This window comes from Mixophyes fleayi, chromosome 5 (assembly GCF_038048845.1).
Source record: "Mixophyes fleayi isolate aMixFle1 chromosome 5, aMixFle1.hap1, whole genome shotgun sequence".
NCBI lineage: Eukaryota > Metazoa > Chordata > Amphibia > Anura > Limnodynastidae > Mixophyes > Mixophyes fleayi.
The window spans coordinates 90,464,418-90,476,926 of NC_134406.1; positions in this window are offsets into that span (position 1 = coordinate 90,464,418).

The window sequence follows — 12,509 nt, forward strand, 5'->3', positions numbered from 1 at the left end:
AATTTAAATAGTGTATAGGAAATTAGTAGTGTATGCAAAAAGACTACTGCTATATTAGCTGCTGCTTATACAATACACGAGAAGTAAGTACTTTTTGTTTTATATATATATATATATATATATATATATATATATGTGTGTGTGTGCAATTACATATGGGATACAAAATATATTCTTCTGTAATCTAAAAACCATTTTGTTTTATCCCCTCATTTTCCAAGCAAGAAACTAAACACCTTATATAATCATGATGAAACACAAAAGTGATCTGCACAGTCTTTAAATGAAACAAGATCTATTTTATTTTCTATTATATAGTCATATCTTACCTTTGAGATCCTGTTAGGTTTAATGATTTATAAGACAGCTGATGAAAATGTGTCATATTCTTTTTATGTAACGTCATATTGCTTATAGAATATAGACAAAATTAGTGTGATCAAGATGTTTAAAAAGAATGAAATAGCTTTAAAACAATGAACAAGCAGTTAAAAAGAAATGTAAATGTAAACCATTAGTGGGAACGCTATTTAAACAACATAACAATCATTCTGCATTAAGAAAACATTTGTACAAAATACTTCATTGTAAAACTAACAATATAATCCATGCCAGGAAAGTAGACCTTCGGGCAACTTTGGACAAACAGCCCAGCCCTAAGTGTCTTTTGACTGCACTTTGTCTAATAGTGTCATCCAAGTGCTTCACTAATGTCCATCACACAGATTTCCAAGCTGATATTTGCAATTAAAGGCTCCTATTGAAATTTGTTTAGATAACTTTTAAAGACATTTGACAAACAGCCTGGTACTTAAAAAGGTTATAGTGTTTAGTTGCGTCTCCGAATGACACAGCCTCATGATGCAACAACGTTCAGGATTTTATTCAAACTGCCTGGCGCTGGGCTGACAATGTGTCCAGACAACCAGGAAAAGCAACAATATGAAGCTTGACTGGGCTGGCAGTTGGCACAATTGTGTCTTATGTGTAGTCTTAAGCTTATCAAAAGAATTTACAAAAAAATTATCATCTAAGAAACAATGGCTAAAGGTGTATGGAGCGGGACAATTTTAATATGATATGGATAAATACATAAAGATACATGGAGCTGTTTACATGACTGTAATCTAATAGAAATAGAAATGGTTAGTTAAGAAAGAACAAGAAAAGAGCAGAGCTATTGTATATGCAGTATATAGACTTGGGATACTGAAGATCAAATATAAAATACATTTCAATGGAATTTATTTTGGACAGGAAGCCCCCTGTTAGAATTAACCTCCTTTTTTTCTTCCAATGTATCATATTTTTTATCTATTTTTTCTGCTTTCAAAATTGTTTGTCTGTTTAATTTTGTAGTTATATGGTGTTTTAGCTGCACACAATAAGGTATCTTTCTATCTATCTATCTATCTATCTATCTATCTATCTATCTATCTAAGAAGAAGTTGTTTGTTTGTTGGTGAATATCTTCCACAGCTCTCAAGGTAAAGATGCCAAACCTAACATAGTTATTTAGTATTGAGAAAGTAACCTACAATGTGACAAAGTGACAGAGCGACAAATATTGAAAACATAATTTTTTGGTTGTAAACAATTGTTCGACTGCTGGAAGGAAACATCGCTACAACTTGACATAGCGACAACGCGACAAAGCAACAAATCTTATTTAGAAAATATGATTTTTGGTCTATTTACCAAAAAGTTTGCTAATATATAAAAACTGTTACATATTACAAATTGGACCCGTGCAATGCCGCGTGACCCTGCTTGTGTTATGTAAAGTCTGATTTTATACACAATGAAACAATAATATTAATAAATCAGATGTGATTGCAAAAGTGCACTATATGATTGCAACTAACTGCAAATGTATGTGTTCAATTGCGATCGCATTGTACATGACATATCTTATATATAAAATTCATTGGTCTGTTTGTTTGTCTGTCCAATTATGTATGCAGACACCCCTGCACCGATTGGGATGAAACTAATGCTAGGTGGTCCAGTTGGATCCTGGCCAGGTTCTAGTGGGGTTAGGGTCCTGGTTGGACCTCCCACTGCTGTACATTGGGCAGAACTTTGACCCAGGGAGCCTGTTCTGCGCCTTCCACTGGATGGATTTGGAGGAAAACTTCACAAAGGGGGGCAATTGGACTGGGATGCATAATGGAATGGTTGGGGTTCTGGTTGAACTACTGTTTGGTGTACGATTGGCAGAACTTTGACACAGGAAACCTGTTCTGGCCCTTCCATTTGATGGATTTGGAAAACAACTTCACAGAGTGCTAACATTGGATCCCAGAAGACATACTAGGGGGTCCTGGTCGGACCTCCCCTTGGTGTATGCTGAGTTCCCAGAACATTGACCCAGGGAGTCTGTTCTGATCCTTCTACTGGATGGATTTGGATGAAGACTTCACAGAGGAGTGGCAATTGGTCTGGAGTGCCTAATGGAATGGCTGGGGTCTTGGTAGGGCAAAACTTTTTGAAATAATCAACCACTTATTCATATTCTTGAAAGTGATTTTTTATGTCAATTGACAGAAGAAACAGCAAAGAATTTAAAACTTTAGAAAATTGTTATACAGAGAACAATATTTGAAAAATAAAGAAACAAAATTAATTTTAAGCAATCTGTTCACTTGACTGGGCATTAAAAAGTGATTGTTCACTCAGTGAAACAAAAACGACACTGGGCAGCTATGTCATGAGTGTGTTGGAAGAGCTGCTAAGCTGCTAATTATTTTTAAAATGTTGATATTAACAGTTGCATCCAACATACTGATCACTTAATAACTTGAATATTTAAACCTGGGCAACCCCGGGTACTTCAGTTAGTAAAAATAAAAGAAGAAGTTTGTTTGTTTATTGGTGAATATCTTCCACAGCTCTCAATGTAAAGCTGCCAAATCTTACATAAATATTTAGTATTGAAAAAGTAACCTATTAGACTACATAGCGGCAATATGACAATGCGACAAATATTGAAAACATAATTTTTCATTTGTAAACAATTGTTTGACTGCTGGAAGGAAACCTCGCCACAACACGACATAATGACAACACGACAAAGCAACAAATCTTATTTTCTAAATAGCAATTTTGGTCTATGTGAAAAAGTCAAGGTGTGGAAACACAACATAAGTTTACACAAATCTTAAGACCCTTTTAAAATGTTTTGAGTAGACATGAGCAATATTTTCACAACTGCTCTGCAAAATATACACCTCATTCTATATTTGGGCATGGCATTTTGTACATTTCTCAGTGTTCCCCTATCATTTTTGTTCTGCCTAGAATTCTCTTATCATTTTTGTCCCACCCAAGCAGGTCTATTTTTATACCCCCAACAACACCATGGAGCTGAATAATTTACCCCAGCTCTATTTATAGGCTATGGGGAGAATTCAATTGACCAGTAACGCGGCCCGCGCACTATTACTGTTACTACAGTAATAGTGCGCATTATTACCGTTAGTGTGGTAATTGCAATGCAGATTTTTCTCGCAGCTCTGAGAGCTGCGAGCAGAAATCTGCGTTAAAATTAGTTAAAAATTAACTTTAGATACTACCCTGAATTAATTTAGCAAATTCTGTAAATCTTTATATAATATTCAGGACAACAACACAACTAGACATCCAAGTATTTTTGCTATTCAGCAATATTTGGATAGCTGCAAATCTCCAAAACTAGACCGAACCTCACCCCCAAAACTTTTAAATAAAATTCAAGAAAATCCCACAAACTGTCTAAAGCTCCCGGCCCATTTTCCACGTCGTATTGCAAAACTTTTTCTCAACTTTTTGCCCCACATTTTGCAAGGAGGGAAATTTGACCGTAATACTTCAAGGTCCAATATTATAGCAATTCCCAAACCCAATAAAGATCCTATTACCAATTACAGGTCTATCTCTCTGCTGAACATGTATATTAAGCTCTTTCCTAAGATTCTGGCTGATAGAACAATCAAGTGACTAAACTGTGGGCTTATTTCCCACAAGACATGGTCCAGACAATACTAGGGAAACTCTAAATCTAATTTCTTATATAAACAAATTACAACTCCACTCTGTAGTATTGGCTTTAGATGTTGAAAAAGCTTTTGATAGGCTTTCATGGCTGTTCCATCTTACAAACGCTCATAAACTTTGGATTCTCTGATTCCTTTTTACTTGGCATTCAAGCTTTATATCATAACCCCTAATCAGCAGTCCTTAGCAATGATCTAATTTCCCACATGTTCAGTCTGATTAATGGTATCGGGCAAAATGCCCCTTGTGCCCTTTAAATAATTGTTTTTTGTATTGAACCACTTCCTGCCAAAAACATATTGACTCTAGGTATAAAAAGAATGCATATTAGCTCTAATCAATACAAGATATTGTTATTTGCAGACAATGTGTTGTCTTTAATATAAACTCACATATCTCTTCCTAATCTTTTTTTGGAGTTGGAAAAATATGGCTTCCTATCGCCTAGGTTCCCAAACTGGGTGCCGCGGCTCCCAGGGGTGCCGCGGCACTGTCACAGGGGTGCCGTTGACAGAAAGAGGAAAAAAACAAACAAACAAACAAAAATCTTACCACACCCGACATTCAGCGATAAGCTGCAGGAGAGAGGATGCTGGGTCCCGTTTATTTGTTTTCTCTCCTCCTGGCCATGGCGGGATGCAGAGGCGGCAGAGAGGGCAGAGCGAGGATGCAGAGGGGGCAGAGCAAGGGGGCAGAGAGGGCAGAGTGAGGATGCAGAGGGGGCAGAGCTAGGATGCAGAGGGGGCACAGCGAGGATGCAGAGGGGGCAGAGTGAGTGCATGCAGGGGGCACAGAGTGTGTGGATGCAGATGGGGCACAGAGTGTGTGGATGCAGGGGGCACAGAGAGTGTGGATGCAGATGGGGCACATAGTGTGTGGATTCAGGGGGCACAGAGAGTGTGGATGCAGAGGGGGCACAGAGTGTGTGGATGCAGAGGGGGTACAGAGTGTGTGGATGCAGAGGGGGCACAGAGTGTGTGTGGATGATGATGCAGGGGGCACAGAGTGTGGAGATGATGTAGGGGCACAGAGTGAATTAGCTGTAAATTATTATTTGACAGAAATATAGTTGAAAAAAATATAGAAAAATATTATTTTCCCTTGGATTTATGTGTATTTTTGCATACAACTATATAAGTTTTTCTGTCCTGACCTAAATACTTATTCCGTTTTGACATAGCTACTTATAAAACAGGACTGCTCGGTAATTATTTTGGAGGGGTGCCTTGAAAAAATTATGGAGACTCTAAGGGTGCCGCGAACTGTAAAAGTTTGGGAACCACTGCCCTATCGGGTTATAAAATAAATAATATAATTCAGAGGCTTCAACTTTTCATCTCCATTCACACACTAAGAAGTGTTTGAATTTAACTTAGAATTTTTGTGGAGATACATAGTATTCCTTAACTGGGAATTTTATATGCAAAAGAATATAAGAAATTATTTCAAGCTAACAATATCCCTTAACTCTATAAAGCCATATCTATCTATATGAAGACCTTTTATTATATCTTGGTTTGGCACAACTAATGTTCCTAAAATGAATAATCTGCCTAACCTGTTTTACATGTTCCAAATATATTTAATGTGAGTTCCAGCTCCTTATGTTAGAGTTTTGCAAATTTATTTGGAATGGTAATATAACTTAAAAAAACAGATTGTGTTTATCAAAATCCACACTAAATGGATGCATATGTCTCTCTATCTTCGAGAGATAATATCAAGCTACGCAGCTTAGCCACAAGGTGTCATGGCACATCAGTTCAGGTGTAAATAAATGGGTGGATATTGAGGACGCTTTGTTGTGCGAAAAAGGGATAAACTTGCTATCTTAGCTTCCTAGGATCCTCATGCGAGCCTCAATCTACTCTACCCCATCCATCCTCTTCACCTTAGAAATTTGGGATAACCTACAAAAAAAACAACTAAAATTGTCAGAATAGCCCTCCTCCACTCACCCCATTGTGTAAGTAGAAAAACTTTCCATTAGGACATACCTCTAATTATGCACAGCCATGAGTTACAGGTGGGATTAAGAACTTTTTGCACATAGTGGAAGATTTTGCCCTTAATTCCTTTTGCGGATATGTGTGAGAAGTTTGGTCTTTTGCAATCAGTTCAATTTCGCTGTCTACATGAAATATAATTCATTCAAACTAAAACAAAATCCACTATGTTAAGAAGGCTGTCAAAATATAAAAGAACTTGCTCTTACTCTATTGGAAGGCAGTGAAATATTTCTATTACTAAAATATTATTATGTGGCACAGTACTCTCAATGATACTCAAGCCCTAGAAACTTTTTAATTGTGGGAGCGAGACTTAGAAATCTCTTTGGATTGGTAGGTCGCTTATATGATAACTCATGGCCTAAACTTTCATTAACATAGCAATTAAAGAAAATACATACAAAATATACACCCGATGGTTTATGGTTCCCTACAGACTACATGGTATTTATTCTCAGTATTCCAATATTTGCTGGAGAAACTGTGGTAACCCAGGCACTTTTACAGATATTCAGCATGGACAAGGCAAGATATTAAACAGAGGGAGACACAGCTACACTGCAACACAGACTTAATAGTAGGCAAAGTGCAAGGAACAACCAGATGAACATTAACACTATTCTATCATATCTAATTTTTGAAGCAATGTTTTCAGTTTAATCCCACAAATATCTAGTTTCCAGATTCAATGTGACCCTTGTATTGTGTTGTTGCGTAAACCTATCTCAGAAATCAGCAAGTCTATTGACAAATCAAATTTGTTTATCTGCAACACAGCCAAATTCCAACTAGCTGAGAATTGGAAAAGACATGCACAACTATCTATAAACAAGGCTATTAAAATAATTTAATACATAGTCTATGGAGTAAAAATTTAGGCTACTTAATGATAAAGATCACAAAACATGGGGTCACTGATATTCATTTTATAACTCATCAATGTCAGGTACCATGTAAATCACTATGTACTTTTATGGAAAGTAAATAAACCAAAAATGCTGTTCTAGCATATAGGAACATTATCAATACTGGTCTAGTTCCGAAGCTAAAAGAAACCCAATCATTAAGGGGTTAAATTGCATTATTTGCACATTTAATGCTTTTGCTGACTCACCAGTCAATTGCATCGAAAGACCAGATGTATCTTGTATGGTATTTCTTGATAAGCAATGCAATCCTTCTCTTGTGAGATACAGGGAGGGGTTTACAGAATCTTGCGGTAAGGCCCAAAAGTGGCTAGTTATGCCCCTGACTGGTGCATCTGAAAACTGCACCACTCTGTGCTCAAAATCATTTAAATTCTTTGCACATAAGACACATTGGTACATGTCCACCTTCTTTAACCTGATAATGCCCATTCACAGTAGGACTAGACTATTTATTTTAGCTGCTTATTTAGAAAGTCCTACTTGTCACAAAAAAAGTGTATAAAATTTGCCTGGATACCCTAACCCAGGGGTTGGCAACCCCCTGGCACGCCGTCCGACCGTCCTAAATGACAGCTGGAGTAATGCTGAACTGCTGAGCAACCACAGCAGTTCAGCTCTTCTCCGGCTGTCGTTTATTCCTTCCCCAACACTCCTGTCATTTATTCTTTCCCCGGCACTGAATAAATGACAGCCGGAGAAGAGCTGAACTGCACAGCAGTTCAGTGTCAGCTGCGCAGTTCCCTCCAAGCACCATTGCGGACCATTTTATTTTTTTGCAATTCTGAGGCCATAACAGTCATTGGGGGCATTTTTTCTTTATCCCAAAAATATATGGAGGCACTTTGAAGGATGAAGACAATTGGGGGCATTACTGTGGCATACAAGGTATTGGGGGCATTACTGTGGCATAAAATGTATTGGGGCATTACTGTGGTATAAAAAGTATTGGGGCATTGCTGTGGCATAAAATCTATTGGGGGCATTACTGTGGCATAAAATGTATTGGGGGCAACTGTGGCATGCTATGAATTTCTGGGGGCAACTGTGGCATACTATGTATTCCTGGGGGCAACTGTGGCATACTATGTGTTTCTGGGGGCAACTGTGACATACTATGTATTCCTGGGTGCAACTGTGGCAAACTGTGTATTTCTGGGGGCAACTGTGGCATACTATGTATTCCTGGGGGCAACTGTGACATATTATGCATTTCTGGGTGCAACTGTGGCAAACTGTGTATTTCTTGGGGCAACTGTGGCATACTATGTATTCCTGGGGGCAACTGTGACATATTATGCATTTCTGGGTGCAACTGTGGCATACTATGTGTTCCTGGGGGCAACTGTGGCATACTATGTGTTTCTGGGGGCAACTGTGGAAAAGCATGACTTGGGGGCACAACTATGTGACATGATATGAATTGTGGGCACAACTATGAGGCATAAGATGAATTAGGGGCACAATCATGAGGTATGATGGTACCTGGGGCACTACTGTGCGGCATAACGTTCTTTTGCTGGTCCCTTACTGTTAATATGATACTAGCCTCATAAAATGAGACATCATTTATATATATATATATATATATATATATATATAACCAAAAAAGTGAAAAGACAAACAGGCGCTTAGCGAGTAATCAAAAATTCCACGTGACAAATAATTCATACATCACATACAGTAGGCTGCTCCACTATAACATCAATTTGCAGATGTAAGACCTATGTAGAAAAAAACAGAAAGAGAAGCGCCAAACATAGTGTGATAACATCAATTGAGAGTCACATCCAGACACTCTAAAAGTGATTTTATAATACAATTGTTAATCTTTCAAGGGTTAATTCCCCCGGGGTTTCAGCCCCTTCTTAGATAGATTCTACCTTTTTCCCAAATAAATTGTAACTATAACTCCATATATGATAGTAAAATTAACAGTGCGTTCATGAAAAATCAGGCAAGTTTTGCAGGATAACATCCAATTAAATTAGAGCCTAAATCCATAAAAAGCAATAAAATGCCCGTACATCGGGTATAATAAAACAAGCTTATCTGCATAGGTAACGCTTGTAATGGTCCCCTCAGACGCCTCTCTGGCAGTGATTAACAGGAACCTCCTCACATCAGCATTCACCGATCACAGAACTCCCTTGACGGGTTTCGTCTCGAAGAGACTTTATCAAAAGGGTATATGCGTAGGCAGTCCATCCTCTTATAGTTCACATTACCACTTGTTTGAAACGTGTTGCCATCCGACCGGAAATCGCATACTGAAAGTGCGGGCGAGGACTCCATTCCCATACTTCCGCCCAAACATATCCGCATCACTTCCTGATACAGACGATGACATCACTTCCGTTCCGTTCAGATTATTTATGTATTTGTGAGTTGCTATTGTCTAGACCTTATCGTTAGTTCATATATATATATATATATATATATATATATATATATATATATAGCTGCCGAGAGGGGAGGGGGTGGCTACAAATTGCCCGGGCCTATTTGGTGACCCGAGTCCCCACTGGAGACCTATCTCTGAAAAAAAAAAAAATATTTTAAAAGTACTTTTTTTAAAAATGTTTTTATTGAGTGCAGGGGGGATCGGTAGTGGCTAAATTCCCTTCAGCTCAAGTACCTTCAGACGCCAGGTCATGTGACTGCAGTGGTCACATGGTACTCGGCGGGCTGCTGGATATCTTCCCATGCTGTGTAATGGAGAATAAGGTGTGCTGGAGAGGGGGCATTTGTGACTAAAGGTGATGGAAAGGGGCATGTGTGACTAAAGGTGCTGGGCAGAGGGGGGCAAGTGTGATTAAAGCATGTGGACAGAGGGAGGCACGTGTGATTAAAGCATGTGGGCAGAGGGGAAATATGTGAGCAAAGCTGCTGAGCAAGGGGGCATGTGTGAGCAGGGCCGCCGAGAGGGGGGGGGGGAGCGGGTACATTTTACCCGGGCCCGGCCATGCCAGGGGGCCCGGGCCGGGCCCTTGCTGCTATTTTTTGTCATTTTTTTTTTTTATTTTATTTTTTTGTATTTTGCGTATTTTTATTTTTTTAAAAAAAAAATTCCCGCGGGGTAGGGGGAGGGGGGGGGGCGTTGGTGGGGGGAGCTATAAGAAATAAAAAAAAATTAAAAAAAATCAATACTCACGTGACCGCGGCGCCGCGTCCCTCCTCTCCTGTCTTCTCCATTCACACTGACTGTCGGGCGTGACGTCATCAAGTCACGCCCGGCAGTCAGTCAGTGAGGAGCGCCGCACCCTGACAAGACCAAAGAAGAAGAAAGAAGAGAAGACAGAAGAGAAGAGAAGAAAAGAAAGAAGCTGACAAAAGGTAAGGAAAGAAACTGAGAGGCACAGAGGAGGAAAAGAGAGGGACAGAGGAGGAAAAGAGAGGCACAGAGGAGGAAAAGAGAGGCACAGAGGAGGAAAAGAGAGGCACAGAGGAGGAAAAGAGAGGCACAGAGGAGGAAAAGAGAGGCACAGGGGAGGAAAAGAGAGGCACAGAGGAGGAAAAGAGAGGCACAGAGGAGGAAAAGAGGGGCACAGAGGAGGAAAAGAGAGGCACAGAGGAGGAAAAGAGGGGCACAGAGGAGGAAAAGAGGGGCACAGAGGAGGAAAAGAGGGGCACAGAGGAGGAAAAGAGGGGCACAGAGGAGGAAAAGAGAGGCACAGAGGAGGAAAAGGGGGCACAGAGGAGGAAAAGAGAGGCACAGAGGAGGAAAAGAGAGGCACAGAGGAGGAAAAGAGAGGCACAGAGGAGGAAAACAGGGGCAGAGAGGCACAGAGGAGGAAAACAGCGGCAGAGAGGCACAGAGTTATAAAAAAAAGGGGCAAAGAGGCACAGAGTGAATAAAAAGGGGGGAAAGCAGCATGGAGGGCGCAGTGTAGTTGTGATGGGGCTTGTTGCAATGTAGTGTGTGTGCGGTAGGTGGTGGCTAATTAATGGGCGCTATTTTGTTTGTAGGGTGATGGTGAGGCAATTTAATAGTGGGGATTATTAATTTAAGATGGGGTGATTTGGGGCCTATTGAATGTGGAGGTGAGTTTGGGGAGGATGAGGTCTATTTATTAAATGTGACTATGAATTATTTAATGGCAGTGATGGTTGCGGGAAATAGGTATTGCTAGGCTGTTTGCATGACGGGAAATAGGTTTATTTATTACATGTGAATTCTATTATTTTAATGTTGGGGCTGGAGGAAGGCCTAATTATTAATCGTGGGTGCTATTGATTTAACGCTGCGTCTGACTGAAATTTTCTAAATGTAGCCATTTTTTTCCCAAATAGGTCCTTCTACATTCCAAGATCCAGGCAAGCCACAACTAAAGAAACCAGCAGCCTCGGGTGGAGAAAGTGAGAAGAACAGGTAGGACAGAGCAGCATAGTGTGTGAAATGTTGTGATTCTAGTAGGGACAATGCCAATGTTTGGTGAGCCCAGTGGGCGCAGGCCAAGACTGAACTGTTTGTGTACACACTGCATTCTTTATATACTACACTGTGGTGCTGGATGTCTTAAAAGTCAGGAGTGCTTGGACATATGTGACGCTGTGGTGAATTCAGGACCTAGTGATTTTGATGTGCTAGCTATGCGCCCAACGGTGCATTGCCACGGCCCCAAATGTATGACCACATTCCCGAAAATTTTTGCACCGTCGTTAGGCTAGCCACGCCCCAATGGCGCATTGACACGCCCCTGAATGTATGACCAAACCCGCGTCGTGTTTTTTGCGCCGCCGTTAGGCGGAGCAAAAATTTTTTAGGGCTTACTCAACTATGGGGGGGCCCCATGAGTTTGTTGTACCCGGGCCCTGAATTCCTCTTGGCAGCCCTGTGTGTGAGTAATGCATTTTTCTGCTTTTCACCAGCTAGACAATGGTGTACTGTACTGCCACGCCCCCAATTGTACGACCACTTGCATGGTAAAAAAATGTTGCCCCACCACAATATTTCTTTTACCATCACACACACCCAACTGGCACACTTGGGCTTGACTAGATTTTAGCTGGCACTCTGATAGAAAAAGGTTGCCAACCCCTGTACTAACTAATATAAATGTTATTCTACATTTCTCTAGCATATAGGAACCAAAACTGGTCTGATTCATTAAGGAGTTAAATAGCATTATTTGTACATGTACAGTCAATTTCATGGAAAGACCAGATGTATTTGCAATGATATTTCTTGATAAGAAAGCAAGCATGCCATCCAATTATTTTACTGTAATTTAACCACTGGGGGCACTAAAGTAATTTAGCAGGCATTTCATTTTAAGTGGACCCGGCAAGCACTTTTTTCCTATGTTAATAAAAGGAATATGTATGTATAGAACTATATAATAGACATACTGTATATAGAGAAGATGGTCTGTGCTAACCAAAGAATAGGTAAAAATTGCCTGTGCTTGGTGAAAATAAAAATAAAGTAGAGGTCCATTTATTTATTTGTATTTTAATGTCATAAAAGCATCTTGTGATGATGTCATATTCCAATGTTTACCTTATTGGGTTAGTATTCTTTTGTGTATTTTTGTTT